The following is a 17,720-nucleotide window of genomic DNA, read 5'->3' on the forward strand; positions in this document are numbered from 1 at the left end:
ACTCGAGGTATACGACTTATATGGGCAAGAGAGATACAGATTTGTACCAGCTACAATTTATCAATAAGGTCAATGAAAAAGGCAACTGAAAGAAAGCGTGAGAGGATAAAAAAGGCATTTAATCTCACACTATTTCATAAGAATAGAAGGGGTTGTAAATGAAGGACAAATTAAATAGTAGGTTAATATATGAAATAATTATACAATTAAAATAACATAATAAAATTGAGCCTTAACCCATCGGCGATAAATAGGTACTTGAAATTAACGGGAGAAGTACAACTGGAATTAACTAGAATACTAAAAAAAACATAGGAATGCCAACATCATCAGTTCTTTACATGGTATATAGAAAATTTTGTTTCATCTTTACGCACTTAGCATGAAAATGGTTATAGGTGTCTATGGGTGAATTTCGTGGAATTCTCTAAACAGTGGAATAGGTGTCGATAAAATGATTTCCATTGGGTTTGTTTATTTCACAAACACGTTTGAAAAGAAATGTTAAAGAGAGCACAGAAATAATCGTCACAAATTACAATATACTTAACAAGAAGGATTCTTTAAGTAGGATAATTGAAAACAGTCGACTTCAATTCAAATTGGATGGCGACATAAAACCGTAAAATCTTGAACGAAAAATAAAACTACCATACTAAGCCTACAAAAGGGCATGCAAGCAAGGTATATTTATTGAATTTGTATCTCTTCTTTAAGTCATAGTAAACCGGGCTGACATAAACACCCAAAAGTAGAATCTAAAAAATTCTACATTCATAGACTACTCGTCTGATTAGCTACGTTATATTTTCGCTCAGTCACTGAAACGAACTAGCGGAATGACTGATATAGTATGCAACTGCATAATGCGAATTTTTATTAAACTATATCAAATCCAAAAATTGCATTAAAAAGTTACAGCAAAGAAGGGCTTCCAGAAGGAAAAAAGTAGCTGGCTGATTAGAACAGACACATGTATAACCAGGACAAATTCGAAAATTCAAGCAACAAAACACGATCGGATAAGTGGACTCATCAGTCATAATGAAAACGCAATCAACGAGAAATGGGGGATGAGTGTGTGAAATATTTCTCCGAAATCCTCGAGTTCATCGCGGCCGCCTTCTTCCAAGACAACGTGAGGGCAATGAAAGCATTGGATTAAAAAAACTTAATGAATCGTCCGAAAATGAGAAAGTGAAGGAGAGTCGAAATCTCAAGCGTTTGGGTCGGCTACGAAGTGTCCCCCACGCTGGCTTAAAAAGGGTCAAGAGCACACACTTCTAGGTGACGTGAAATCCGAATACCTTGGTCTGTGGGGCCCGCGTCACGATTCTCACGGCTCACAACGCTGGAAAACGGCCACACGCGTTTATGCATGTTAACGAAACCGAGGAGATATGAGAATATAAAATAACGCGGGGAGGTCATTCATGCGAGAGGAAGAAATTGAATCCCTCAAGACGAAACTCACGAAATCGAGGGAGCACGATAGCCAGAAAAATAACAGGAATGACTTCTTTGAACAAATGCGGGCCGAAGCTTAAATGGATACAATACTAGATGGAAAGAGTGGACTCCGATAATAATAATTGAATTTCGAAGTTCGAAGGAAAATGTTTCCGCTATATTACATACAGAAAATTTTTATCGCCAAGTTAACAAACAGAAACCTTACAACTAAGTTAAAAAATGAGAAAGATTAAAAATTCGGTGGAATGGTTCTGACGCTGGAGAGCATAAAATCAGTTTAACATCAAATCAGCTTATAAAACACTAAATGAGTTTGGACGCACAGGAACCACTTGGATTATTGCATTCACAGACAAGCATCTAGAGAACCTCATATATTATATTACGACGACTTCAAATCTATAAAGAAAATAAAACCAGAGGAAGAATTATATATTATCCTAGCTCACCATAAAACCACATTCGTAGACGATTCTACACAGCGGGTACTTTAAATATATTTTAGGGGAGTAAAAATATTTGTATGTTATCGTAGACGAATACCTACGGCTCGAAAAAAAGTTTCCAAGCACCTGGAGGCGAATGAAAGGGGAATGATACAGATGAGCAACGCGAATAGTAGAATATCTCCCAACAAAATGTATCCAGGTATAAAGCATTCAACAAGAGACCAATTTCCATTCAATTATCATGCCCCATTAAAAGGATGAAGCACAACTCGCCATGCCTATCACCAGCCATCTTTTACTTCAATTTTCATCAATACCTCGTCGAAGATACTTGAGGATCTTCCATGAAATAACTCGGCTCTCTACCTCGGGGATAAACCTCTATGGGCTCGATATCCACATATGGCAACCAGTTTCGCGAAAGAAGGTAGCGATAGCTTCCCACTGGGATCGGGAAGACGTATGAAAACGCATAAAGTGTATTGGGGAGAAGATCGCGCCGTAGACTCAGAACTCTCAGCGGGGCCTTTTTCAAGAAAAAGCTACCGGTATCTCTCCATAAAATATCGCCTAACCGTAACCCAAGGACAAGAAGATCTAAAAAAGAACTACCCAACTTAATTATTCCCACGTATAGCTACTAAAGGATTTGGCGCGACGGTAGTTGTCGGTGCCAGCACGGAAAAATGGATAAAAAGTCGAAACATTTTCCGCTGTAAAATATGAAAGAATATCTAAAATTATCAAATGGGGAAAGAAACACTCCAATGGCCGTAACAAGGGACCTCGTCACAGGTACATATAAACAAAACACTGTGTGGTATGCTGGAACGGGAAAATTCGCAGCAGTGACCAACCCCAGCCTTTTTTTTCGTCACTCAACCTTGTTGAAGTGAAGCTTTGTCCTCAGTTGCGTTGAGAAGGGAATCTTGGATTCCGAAACCGGTACGCTTTTCCCGTCCAGGTGGCAGTTCCATCGCTCAGTTTTGAGCATATTCTCCCGGAGTTTATACCCACGGAGTAAGTGTTGCTTGTGTGATTGTGTGTGTGTGTGTTTCTTAACTTGAGCAACCTTAGCGAGGCCCCCCAAAACCCTCGCGAAGGTTCCTTCATAGTTAAGCGAGTGATTGGTTTCAACGTGAGCAGCCTTAGCGAGTTCCCACAACCCTCGCGAAGGTTTCTACACTGTTGATCGTGTGTTAGTGAAGGGTTTCCGGTTGAGAGGCTGGGGTTGGTCACTGCTGCGAATTTTCCCGTTCCAGCATACCACACAGTGTTTTGTTTATATGTACCTGTGACGAGGTCCCTTGTTACGGCCATTGGAGTGTTTCTTTCCCCATTTGACCTTGAGGCCGTAGAGCTCAACTTTTTATCTATCTAAAATTATACTTAGCTTCACAAAACGATTAGCTTCTTATCTGGTCAATGCAATTTATCATAACTACCTTCAGCTCTTAACACAATAAAACAGGCAACATGAATATTTCAATCACATTATCCAATGGAAAACTGTTGGTTTGCTTTCCTACTCTTAGCTTATGCTCTTTAATGCAGATGGAAGTATGGACAACAATAAAAATACATGCGAAATTGAAAAATAAAGTTACAAAACACTTCAAAAAGGATAGCCGGGCGAGGAAAACATGCCCTCTTTCAAATTGTTGCTTGAATAATTTCGTAATATTAAGATACACAGGTTTTATATTTCTTCGGAAAATCTCCGAATTCATGCGACCGCTGTTCACCAGGAAATTCCACAGGACGTCGAAAGAAATAGGGTAATTAAGTATCGAGGATATAAGTTGCACCCGCCACGCTACAAAAATACACGTTGAAAATCCATTGTGGCAAAATTTTCAAGTGAAAAGAAAGCTATACATCAAAACACACTACCAGGCACAAATATGAGTCTAAGAGAGAAATCAATATCAGCTACGCCTGTGATGCGATAAATTCAAAGCCCAATTGATACAACTCCTTATAAAACTAAGATGAAAAAACCAGAAGAAAACAAAACACCTTCAGCATTCAAGATCAATCGTGAATGACTCGTCCCCCAAACACTTCTTGGAATACGAGTAGCTGTCACCAAGTATTATGACCACGCCAGAGACAAATTGAATGCCTTGCCGAATCTAGTAGCCATAGCCATTTGCAAAGTTCGATTCGCAGAAAGGATGGGATACTCCCAGAAGGCCACCATAAACTGCGGTTCCACAAAATATACGTCCTTACGCCGAATGCACAACGTTCGCACAACTATGAATCATCATTTTCCTGCGTAAATTTCCAGGGAGAGGTAACGAGTGTCTCCAGCTGCGCCGCGTGGGATATTAAGAGAAATTTCATCAGCAATCCCAACCTGTCAGCACCCGGCAGTTATCGCTCTCAAGTTTGCGAATCGCTGACGACTTCCTACTCCCAAGTGTTTTGGATATTTTCACACCAAAGCTTTGTGAATTAATCCAAAAGGGTTCGGAGAGTTTCCAAATGTAGGCCAAAGACTCAACCGAGCTACCTTTCACATTCTCCATCGCTACCTAATGCACCTTTTTATCTTATCTCCACTGAGTTCAATAGGGTGGTAGCCATTTTCCAAAATATCGATCGGGGTATAAATATACCATTGGCAACAGAAGTCGACTCGGGTATAATTTGAGGTGTCTATATACAAAACTAACATCGCAAATATATAAACGATACATATTCTTGCATATAAATATAAAATGGTGATCTGTTATACGACGATACAACATCTTCACTTTTACCCTATCCAAATAAAAAACCAGAGAGGATTATTCTTTTACGTCCATTAGAGATTCCTTCAGAGAAGGGCACCGAATGCAGACTCCTCGCATTGGATTTCGTGAACTAAAGAATTCTAGCAACGACCCCAAATCTTACGATCCTTTTCACGCAAAAGTAATTTTTCGAGCGACCAGATTCAACAACGCAGTTGAGGAAAGATAATAACTTATGAGTAACTTTTTTCCGCACTTTTTGTGACATTATTAAATAAGTACACACCCAAAACAATTAACCAAATAATTAATACATTTAATAATCCGAGATTATAAAATTTAGTTTTTCCAGAGAATAATCCGAGTTTACTAAAAATTAATGAGAAAATAAAGTCCATGGATAAAATAAATTGAATAAAATAAAACGAAAGCCATCACGGGAATACAAAGGTTCAGCGCTAAAAAGGTAAGGAGACGCCAATGAGTTCTGAAGAGCAAGCATTTATCAAAATACCTCCACGCGTGACATGATGGCTTAGGAAAATAATGTAAGTAATACAAATTATCGTGTCAATCCCAGAAAATATACCTCTGTGCAATGCGAATCCGTCCTCAATAAAATATGGACACCCCGGTGGTCACCTCAGAAACGGCGAACTAGCTATCACAAAACAAACAAAATTTTACATAGAATGCCAACCAGACGGGAAAGTCACAAATAAAAAAATGAGTGTGATGTAATAGTTATTAATCGAAAACTTATAAAATTGAAAAACCAAAACCTAAGCCAGTAATTGGGGAAAAAATTCCCTAAAAATATACCCAAAATCCGCTCCACCTCTCATTTATACAGTTGCTTTCATTTATTTCATGCATTACGCGACATCCAACTCAAACCGATGACATAAAAAACTTAGTCGTGTCCCATACAAAACGAGCACAGTTAATAGCCAACATTAGCACCCAGTATGTTTCACATTTTCAGACAATTGATACCGATGATAGCCGAAATGGAACCAACTAAATCAATGTAATTTAGAATAATAAGATATCATGAGAAAGAAAATATAATCCCTAACAAATCAACGTCATTTTCACAAATAATCGATGGAATAAACGTTAGGAACTGTCATCGCAAACGAAATGATACAAGGCCGCATCATCCATTTAAGGATCGACACCGCAGGACACAACTCATGGATCCTTGGCGAGATCATGAAGGCTCTAACTCTCAAACGGGAATAAACTTTTCAGCAACACTGGCGGGCCTCACGGGAAAGAGGGGAGTTTAATTATGAAGGTCAGCGCCACCACTTGCGGCAGCCCGAATCCAGAACGGGGACTGTGCCGGAGATGGGAGAATTGGCGAGAGCGGAGACCGCCGCCATTGAAGGCTTTAAAAACCCCTGGCGAATCGCGACGAGGGAGCCCCAGTCTCCAGAACTCTCCTCTTGGCCGGTGTCCAAAAAAACAGTCGGAGAAGAGGATCGAAGGGAAGTTGTAAGGGAAGGTGTTGTCGGAGGGGAAGCAAGTACCGGAGGGAAACGGCGGCGGGCCAGGGGAGTCCTTGAAGGGCTTTGATAGGAGGCAGCCAAGCCACCCCCAATACCAAAGACCCAGCCGCCCCTGCCGGCTTGAAAGGGGCAATGCCAGTTTCCCAGAGGCTCAAAATAGGTCTTTCTTACATTTAATTTGTGATTATTTTTTTAAATTGTGCTCCGCAATTGGTGGTAGTGACAATAATTCGATCGTTATCTCCATACGCGTTTCATCGTAAATATAAGTGTGAAGTGCATCATTAATACATAAATTCAATGCTGGTATGTACCACGATACGAGCTCTGAAATATTCGATCATATACTACTTTAACTAACTTATTTCTATGAATTTAAAGAAAAAGCCCTTCTTGCGTTCAATTGAAATTATCCCCCCATTGAATTCCCTTCATCAACTGCAGCACTACTGCCTCCCCCGACAAACGACCCGGGTGAATACGATCGGATGAGGGAGGGATATGAAGCACAAAAAACAAGAGAAGACCCGAGAGTTCCTTGCGGATGCGATAATTATTTCGCATCGAATGCTTTATTAAGAGAAAAAATTTAGAAGTGAGCTTCCGTAATTACAGCGAGGTGAGAGAATGGATTAAATGATTTGATACAATAGGCGATGCGTATTTCATCATAATGCTTATTTTTTCGAGCGAATTTTTAATTACTTCACTATAAAACGATCACATAGACCGGCACCTCGCCTTCCATTCTGGACATCATTTTCACATTTTTTATTGTGTGAGCATAATTAGAAAGTAAATGTATAAAAGTTAGCACATTGATGATTCATAAAATGGACCTTTGGATATAAAAATAAGTTTTAAAAATTCGATTCCCTCGCAAACATAAACATTTGATAATGACACTCTCAAGAAATTAATCTTAAAAACCCTTTCAATCATACCAAAAAGCTAAGGTTTTTGGCTCAATTTCGCAGAACTGCCGCACTACTAATTAGTAACTAAAAATGGAAGATTCCGCCGGAACGCGGACTTCCCAAAATGGTTTTGAAAATAATTATTATCATTAAGAAACATTAAACTACAACCATTATAGTTGATGGCAACCAAGTTCACCTTTAAAACTTAAAAAAATATTGCCATCGAATATACTAGGCCAAAATTTAACCATACTCGGAGAAGTTGGCATTTCTGTTCAGTAAAATCCTTTCTTACGGTGTGTGGAATACGGTGTGAGGGGATAAACAAAGCCCAATTTTAACTAATATGAATTTTAACAAATGATAATCCCAAGATTAAGAAGGAATGTTTACGACGGATCATGCACCACATTACGTGGCAGATGGTTATAGGACCACTGCGAATAGCTTTAAGCTAACGAAGAAAGGTTCCCCGGTTCAAATCCTGGTGAAGCCTTAGAACAACCCGACAGGCTTCCTTGTACCCCAAATTTAGTAGTAAATAGCATATGGGTAAACGCATATGTCCCGCTAATCAGGATGTACTCCCACTACAATTCCATGCAATATTTCTACCCTATAACCATTAAAAAAAAACATATGCACTTCAGCCCTTGAGAGGGTTACAAGTCACAAGCACGGATCCCAAGAGTCACTCTAACTACCTCGCGTAAAATATAGGCAACACACACAGTTCGTTCGATGAAGTACCTTTTCAGGGTCCCCACTCTAGCTATATTATAAAATTCACAGTTTTTTCATGTTTTCATGGTTTAAATGCCGTAAAATTCACGGTCTGTTGGTAAGCCATTATAGGCAAAAATATTTATCACGTCAGAATCACCGGCCCCACGTTAACTAAAAATTTATCAAACACGACAGTCACCGTGAATGCAAACGCAGCAATTTAAGTTCTAGCTCTTATGACTTCATCTAACGTTAGCAAAATTCAGGGCCGGCTAAAGGTCGTGAGTGGGAAAATGGAGGGAGCAGGGTGATAGGGAAGTGAAGAAGTGTCTTATTTTTCGCCGGAGTTAATGAACACTTTGGTTACCAGTCTTCCAATCACAGGCTTAAATTCTATTCGTCGTCATGGTACGCGGACCAATAACTGCGCTTCGAGCATACGTGTGCAGAAAAATACGCGGACTGTCTGCGCGTGACTGACTATGAAACATGATGGACACATCGATTTTTCTTTTAATCTGTCAATCGCAGTTCTACAATCAATTTTGAGAGATTTGTAAGGTCCAATCACGAAATTCACGGCTGTTTCCCGGTTATTAGATTTTCACGGTTGAGTGGGAGCCCTGGCATTGAATCAGGTAGCTTTCCTTTGTATTTCATGACTACGTTAGGCCACTCCTCGGATGCGTATCCGAGAAGCGGCCTGACGAGTGCTAAACAGCACCCCTTCGTTTTCGTCCGAAAACCTTCCCACAGCACGCTCGACTTACCCTACCTTGTTCAGGACTCAGCCACAAATATTTCTTCTGTGCGTTCCACATGATCGCTACTCCCAAATATTCGTCAGCTCCAACCACAGCATATACGTAAGGTTTGACGTTCTACGTAATAAATGCATTACAGTGCGGTCCAATGAGGAATATCATACAACTGTTGTCAGCCTTGATTGATCGCGCTACGTGAAACTAACACCGCGATGCAATACCTAGATTTGAATGTGACACGGTTTGGAATGAGGAATAACAGGAAGAAAATAGGGTGACAGGAGACAAATGGAAAGGGGGATTTAAAGGAGCAGTTCGTTTTCCATATAGTGGAGGGGTCGTCACCCCTCTATGGGTTGAAGTAAGAGGTGGGATAGGGGTGCTTCGTTGGCAAGAGGAGGATCAAATGAAAGGGAGAACAATGGTGAGAGGGAATTCAAGAGCACTGAGATCAATTTAAAAGACGGCACACCACCAGTGCAAGCGTTGAGGACGCGGTGAACTCACGCGCCGCCCTGTTACCCACCCCCCGGGGTGACGAGTTCGGAGGGAGGTGCGCATGAAAGAGAATTGATGATGAAGGTTCGTCCGCAAGCCTACATTTGCGCATTTATGTCTGCATTGCATCTCCGACCAGCAGCGATTAGCGATGTAATTACAAATTAGAAGTAAGGTATGATGCCAGAGGACTTTGTTTATTTACCTACCTACAGGTATCATTGTCCTAAACTAGTTAAACCACAACGGAATTCCGTACGTCCCTATTATGTACTTAAACGACGCAACACACAATAGAGGACTATGCAGCGGCTTAACTAAATTACTCACAAATCACACATGGAGAAAAATTCACCTAGTCACGGACCGGAAGCGCGATCTCCAGAATCCCTTTCGGTCGCCGAAGGAAAGAACAGAGCAGTAAGCGCGAACTGAGGGGTGAATGCGAATGGCAAAATAAAAAGCTATATAAAATGATTGTAGTGTTCTCGTGATCAAGTTATCCACACAGGAGGACATTAAAGTCTATCTCTTAAATGAACAACAAAATCGGAGTATTAGGAGAGTGTGTTAATTCCAACATTGATTCGATACATACATAACACACTCGCACATGAAGCAAACCTTAGTGCAACTCTTTCACCTCGAGGAAGTTGATAAACATGTTGAATAACGTCAAGCTAGCAGTAGTAACACATTTGGGGAGAAATACATTGATGCCTGAGAATGCGAGCTGAAATTTTATTAGAAAAAACTCTTTGAAATAACTTGTGGGATAAAAATAATCGATGATTGCATTCTCCACAAGAGGCTGTTTCTAAATTTAAGAAAGAATTCTCTTGACCTAAATTTTCTTTTGAAACAAATATATATTTTTTTAAATAATGAGCATCATGCCAAAAAATAACCGATGGACTTTCGTTGAGGTGAATCCGGTAAAAAGGGAAGCAAAATCAGGCTCATTCATTAGAATCCTAAAAATTCGTCAAGGTCATAGTGAACAAAAATGTACAAAATATTTTCTCATCCTATAGGTCAATTAAGGTACATTCAAGAAAATTTTACAAACTAATTTTAGCGCGGAGCATCTCCAACGACAATGGGAGAGTAACCGATGTAATTAAGGATCTGATTTGTTAATATGAGCGGATCTCGTCAACTTGTCCAGATTAACTTCACCATATGATTACCTCGGCAACTCTCTTCGCCCAATAAGTTACTCGGCGATTTAAAATTTCAACTCGAAAGGTAACTGCGACTCCAAGACAGACGTAATACACTGCATCCAAAACCACGGGAATATGGGAAAAACCTACAGAAGTTATAGTGCCCTGGGTAAAGTTAATTTTGGTTTACTCAAGCTGCAGATATTCATACTTTCTGATGGCAAAGCAATACACTTGTGAAGGAGGGCACGGATCCTCAACGGTAAAATTCATCAAGAAATACGTCCGTCAAACAAAATCATTTCACTGGAAAACGAATCGGGAACCAAAATTCCCACGCATGTAAGCTCAGACTAGAAGGAAGTTGCGCGGAAAACTTTTTCACCATGATCTTCAAAGAACATGAAATATTAGTGACAGTGGCCCCGAAAAGCATGCTTAATTAAAAATGAGTTCAAAGATTATTTTCCCCAAAAACTTACAATGACGCTTGAAATCATCCCAGGGAAATTGGCTCGATAAATTAGCACGTTGACTATTTTTATAATGAGTCTTCGTTCAGTTTTAAATATACATCAAAAACTGCCTTTAAAGGGTATGCATGTGAAACCAATATAAAACAGGAAAAATTGAGTTTTTACCCTCTTCATATTCCAGGGATTCATTGTTATATTAGATTTTTAAAAAACATTTTTAGCGAAAAATACATGAATTTTTAAATTCGTCTATAAAGATGTGAGGCACAAGAAAAATGAAAGGAGAATATAAGGTTTCGAAAACCAGCAATACAAATGAATGACGTCAACATTTTACTATATATTACTACAACCATTAATTTTCGACTCTTTGAGTTGGCAACCAGTTGTTACCCCGGCATCGGCTTAGGAGTACCGTGTAGTAGCAGAGGAAAAAGCGCACCAACCCGAATGTTATTCTACGTCATTGCGCTTAGGTGATCTGGGGCGACACCCACGGGATCAAGGAAGGAAAGACCCAGTGAGTGCGGACGGAATTTGCCGCAGCGCATCAGCGATGGATTTTGCGGCTACCCAGGAAAAAGTGAGACCAGGTAATAATGGTTACAGTCCACAAACTATTTGTCCATCATCGACTTTGACATACTTCTCGAAATCTAACTGGAAAATAAAAACGTTGGCTCTAGGATAAGTGTAACTTATATAGACTCATGTGTAAACAATCATTGAGGAGTTCAGTCATATTGTTCAGAGACAACAGATCCTTAAAAAACAGGAAAAATTGTGCATTTCGTCTTTTCCCCGTATTTATCATGATTGAAATACCTCTTTAAAGGCCTGGTTACACGATACATTAACACGAACGGGTTAATGTCTAATTGTAAATGTATGAACGCGTGAATGAACACGAAAATGTACCGCGTAACCACCCAACTTGTGCGAATGCATGAACGGAAAATAGAACCTGTTCTAATTTGGTTCATGCATTCATGCATATTCCGTTCCGGTCCACCAAAAATCATTCACGCAAACGTACATTAACTTGTACGTGTTAATATACCGTGTAACCAGGCCTAAATATATTTCTGCGAAAAATAGAAATTGATGGGGGAAATATGGTTATGAAAACCGGCGAGACAAATACATGGTGTCAATAAATATCAGACTTGGTGTCAAAATACGGGGGGATATGAACGTCATCAGAAAATAAGCAATCAAGCACTCGCCAAAAATTATTAAGAGCTAAAAATCGACATTGACTGAATGGAGTGCGCTTGATGTTTAAAAATATGACTCCTAGTTAATGTATAACTCCCTACATGACTACCTACTGGAAATATATCTCATTGCATTAGGGAAAATAAATTTCACGTGAGAAACGGTAACAGCAACGAGCGACATCCAATCTTTCCGGGGTCTACGGGTGGATCAGTCGAGCGAATAGGGTGCTTGTCGATATAATTTTCTCAGTCACTTGTGGGAGTTCCCTCAAAACAATTTCCCACTCATGCTGCGAGAAACCGACAGCAAATCGGTGGATCTAAGAATTTTCCAAGGAATAGCGCAATACGGGCGCATAAACACATGCCTGGGAACTGCGGAAGGGACCTCAGGCCAGTTACCGGCGAGTTGTGAAGCTTGCACAAGGCGGGAAGAGCTAAATGGAGTGAGTCGCCCATTTAAGGTACTCGGCAAGTGGAAGTCGGCAAGAATGAAGGCAAACGTATACCTGTTCCGGCAACTCCAAGGTGAAAAAGTGAAGAAACTACTTCCAACCGAACGACGGAGAGACATAAACCTTAGCGCTAGAATGATTACGTAAAGTGATCGAATTAATGCCTATTATTCCTAGGAGCCGAGCTGGGTTCTTAGTAATTTAGTAAAATCTACGCCGGGCACGGGTCGGGCTCTAAACGCGGGTTCAAATCTGCGTGAAGCCACTGGACACCTCCGAATACATATCCTCGAATCGTAGGGAAAGAAACTGTCCGCAGCCCATTACAATAAAAATGTGTTATTCACACGAAAATTGCTTCGTTCTGGGAGAAATCTACCCTCACCTATCCAAATAATCCTTCCAGTCTAGACACTGAGTGAGTTATACCTGTAGACGCACAAAGATCATAGATGATTACCTGAGGAGATTCCCGAAAGCTGTGATCGTTTGCACACATATTGCTGGGGAATACAAACGGTTGGCAGAGTAGAAGGGCAAAAGCACGAAAGGGCCAAGCTTGATGTCTACACAGGAAATAACAAAGCGCGCTCGACGTCACTAAGTAAAAGACTTCAACTCCTGGGATTAATTACCGGAATTGATAGGAAAATATCAATAAGCTGAACACAGTCGGCTGTTAATCAGGAATATGAAATCGCCGCACAAAAAATTACAAAAGGTAGACGGAACTAGTTCTCAAAAATCCTAAAAAACCGAGAACACAAGAAATTAACAGAATAAATCAATCGGCATGGATTACTAGTTTCCAAGTTCAAGTCGGGGTAAATACTTGTCACCTAACCAAGAATAGATGACAATTACATCGATCCCAAATCCACTGCGTCTCTTAAAATTTCGTGACTGCCATGAGCCCACTGCAAATATAACGCGAGTATTATTTCTTTCTTTGTCTACCGTTAGTCTCCAAATTTCTACCACTACAAAAATAAAACGCGCTAGAACTTCGATGTGGAGGAAACTGAATACCAAGCCAGCCACTGAACAGTAGACGCGATATTTGATTTGGGATCGACGTTTGTTTACATGGTGCTGATTACACTAAGCCAATGAACCCGCGTGGACACTGTATTAGGAACATTTTGTCCGTCCACGAATATACCGCAAGAACCGCAGAACTATCGACCAGACGAAAGGTCAATCACACATGCCCTCGCATTTACGGCAATGATATTAAGACAGACAGGCAAATGGTTCATTAACAGAGGATATTGGGGGGGGGGGGTGTGACGCGATTAAATTTGAGGAGGAAAACTTAAAGGGCCACTGTACAAAAAATGTCATATCGACACGAATTTTGGCAATGAGTGAAAAACATCTTATTATCAACATGACAGGTGCAATAGTTACACCTCGAGTTATAATTCATTATGAATAAAACCAAATTTTTAATGAGTTCATCATATTGTGCCACGATTCTTTGGAAGACAATTGCAGTCCACTACATCATACTCCTTCGATTATATCTTATAAATAGTAGACTGACACAAGCGAACTGACAAGGGGTTTCATCAATAACAAGAAATTAGAACCTTAAAGAGGAAGCTGATGACAGCAGTCTAGAGTGAGAAATTAATGACCGAAATCGACCATGACTATGCCAGATAGTAGAATCTAAATAATGAGCATAAAATACTTAAGCACAGCGACATTCACACTGTAGACTAAACCCTCTCTAAATCCCTGACAATGTGAAGACGCCTAGGCAAATAAATACTTACAAAATATCACAGTGAAGGAGCGGAGAAGCAGATCTGCAGAACGGGCATTAGAGATTCAAATAGCAGCATGAAATAGGCTTGCTGATAAAGGCTGTGCCTGATAATAGAAAATTTTCAAACTCTCTACAAGATATACTGAAATTCATCGGACGCGACACAGCTGAGCTGAAAATCTGAGAAACAAGTTATGCTGTGGAGAAGCTGAAATCAAGACTCTTCGTTTAAGAATTAAAAAGAAACCGTAAGACCTTTTGATAACGAAATAAAATGCGTTTCTAAAAAGTCGTTCATAAGAATTAAGCCATAAATGCTAAAATATTCCTCATTTAATTAAAAGACAAGTAATAGCTGCAACTTCAATTAAATAATATGCATTACGCATGTAAGAAATCCCGTCACATGGCCCACAAGATACGATATTATAACTGAACACCATAGTACTCGACATAACCCACACAGCACAAAGTGAATAATATGCACATAATATTCAAATATTATGCGAATATTATGCCACCACAATGGTATAAAACGCGCATATTATGTACATAATATGTGCATATAAATGGTATAATGTCCTCATAAATTGCGGTATTATGCGCATAATATGCGGAATATATGCAGTGATGGAATGGCATAATATGCACATAATATTCAAATATTATGCGAATATTATGCCACCACAATGGTATAAAACGCGCATATTATGTACATAATATGTGCATATAAATGGTATAATGTCCTCATAAATTGCGGTATTATGCGCATAATATGCGGAATATATGCAGTGATGGAATGGCATAATATTTGCATATATACGGAATATATGCACCTTTTATGTACATAAAAGGTGCATATAAATCGTATAATGTCCTCATATATTCCGTATATATGCAAACATTATGCCATTCCATCAGTGCATATATTCCGCATATTATGCGCATAATATCGCAATTTATGAGGACATTATGCCATTTATATGCACATATTATGTACATAATATGCACAAGTTATACCATTGATGTGGCTATATATATGCACATATTATACCCATATATGCCATTTATATGCACCTTTTATGTACATATTATACCATGGATGTGGCCTAAAATATATGCGCATATTATGCCCATATATACCATTTATATGCTCCTTTTATGTACATATTATGCACGATTTATACCATTGATGTGGCTATATATATGCACATATTATACCCATATATATATGCACCTTTTATGTACATATTATGCACAATTTATACCATGGATGTGGCCTAAAAAATATATGCGCATATTATACCATTTATATGCTCCTTTTAGGCACGATTTATACCATTGATGTGGCTAAATATACGCACATATTATACCCATATATACCATTAGTATGCACCTTTAGGTACATGTTATGTACATTTTATACCATATCTACGAACCTTTTATGCATATTTTATACCGTTGATGCGTGATAACATGCAGTTGCATAATATTCGAAAATTACATGAATAAAAATTGATTTCTGGAAACGAGGAGAAATTTAATGAATCATTCATGTAGACACAGCATAGGTACATTGCACTAAAACAAGGCACAATCCTTCATCGTTGTATCACAAATATACAAATATTCAGTTAGGAGTCCTATATCATCGCAAATTTGGTTTAAATATCATGTGAATGACATCTAATGACAAACATTCGCCCTTCCATAATCGTTACTCATGAAATTGCGATTAGAAAGTACAAAGTATGTCACACGAATTCACAATCACAACACTCGCGATGATTCCTTCCATGACATCCGCATGGTTGAACATCTACGGTCTTTTCTTAGCGAATGTATTAAAAATGGTCCAAAATGTGATTCCAAGCCACAAAGAGGTCTTCTAATCGTATAATTATCTCTGTGTTAGTCATAGAGTTGTGGCGAGCAATCACGCAAACGATGTAAGCAAGCCGTTCTTGAAAATGCACTCCGAAACAATAAAGATAATATTGTCATTAATAATCACAAACTAAAATAATTATATGCATATATGATCAAGTACGTGATATCTTCAGGGCGAAAGTGCAGCTCACAACCTGGTTCAGTACTTAAGTGCCAAAACTTCGTCTTTCCTTGGAATAGCCTCCCTTCACTTTTCAAGCTGGGACTCTGACTGAAAAAGTACCGTCATAAGATATACATTTAGGTAATTAAAAAATTAATTAAAGTACTGGGAATAACACTCAAAATTAGGAGCTGATAATTTCAGATTTGCTTTCTACCCTATGACAAACGACAACGACTCACGTACGTGTACTTACTTTGATTTTAAATAAAGTCCTGTTCTTCATACCATGAAGCTTATTATTCCTTATCGTATATGCGTTACCAGAATAGTACTGTGACATAAATTAGTTCCGTAAACCCATCTTTTCCTCTTTAATATTAGATTTTTCAATAGACGTTCAATTCTCCCAACTACGGCAATATGGCTACGGCAACAACTAACAACAATGAACAACAACACAACGGCCATGGACAACGGCAATATGGCTACCAAGCTGCGTACCTCGCCAGACCGGAATATGCCGGTGTGTAAAATAAAAAAATAATAATAATTGTGGAGTATTCTGCGAACGATACGAAATTGTTAGTGATATATTAAAACATAAGTTTTCACATTTTTTGATACAGAGGATGTATGATCATCGATTTTTACGGATACAACCACAGTTTACGGCGGCATAATATTTAAATATAATGTGCATATTATTCGCATATTATGTGCATAATCGACGGAATATTATTTGCATATTATGCCTATCCATTTATGCAACTTTTATACTGAATAGGATTTTTGAGTTTGCTGGGTGGCCATAGATTTATGATTCTTATATGAATCATAATTAATGATAAAATGTTACTAACAACGAAATAATATACATACAATGTCAATATTATTAATAGTTTACGGCGGCATAATATTTAAATATAATGTGCATATTATTCGCATATTATGTGCATAATCGACGGAATATTATTTGCATATTATGCCTATCCATTTATGCAACTTTTATACTGAATAGGATTTTTGAGTTTGCTGGGTGGCCGTTAATTAATGATTCTTATAAGAATCATAATTAATGATAAAATGTTACTAACAATGAAATAATATACATACAATGTCAATATTATTAATAGTTTACGGCGGCATAATATTTAAATATAATGTGCATATTATTCGCATATTATGTGCATAATCGACGGAATATTATTTGCATATTATGCCTATCCATTTATGCAACTTTTATACTGAATAGGATTTTTGAGTTTGCTGGGTGGCTGTTGATTTATGATTCTTATATGAATCATAATTAACGATGGGATGTTACTAACAATGTAATAATATACATATTATGTCAATATTATAGTAATAGTTTACGGCGGCATAATATTTAAATATTATGTGCATATTATTCGCATAATATGTGCATAATCGACGGAATATTATTTGCATATTATACCTATCCATTTATGCAACTTTTATACGGTATAA

The 17,720-nt window shown here is 38.5% G+C and overlaps 1 protein-coding gene across 7 annotated transcripts in view; it reads right to left on the reverse strand.

Moving 5' to 3' along the window:
• Positions 1 to 17,720, reverse strand: part of LOC124157521 (kinesin-like protein KIF21A) — a 162,210-nt gene that overhangs the window by 143,388 nt on the left and 1,102 nt on the right. The gene's annotated exons all lie outside the window — the stretch shown is intronic.

The sequence above is a fragment of the Ischnura elegans genome, chromosome 4, assembly GCF_921293095.1.
Source record: "Ischnura elegans chromosome 4, ioIscEleg1.1, whole genome shotgun sequence".
In the NCBI taxonomy this organism is placed as follows: domain Eukaryota; kingdom Metazoa; phylum Arthropoda; class Insecta; order Odonata; family Coenagrionidae; genus Ischnura; species Ischnura elegans.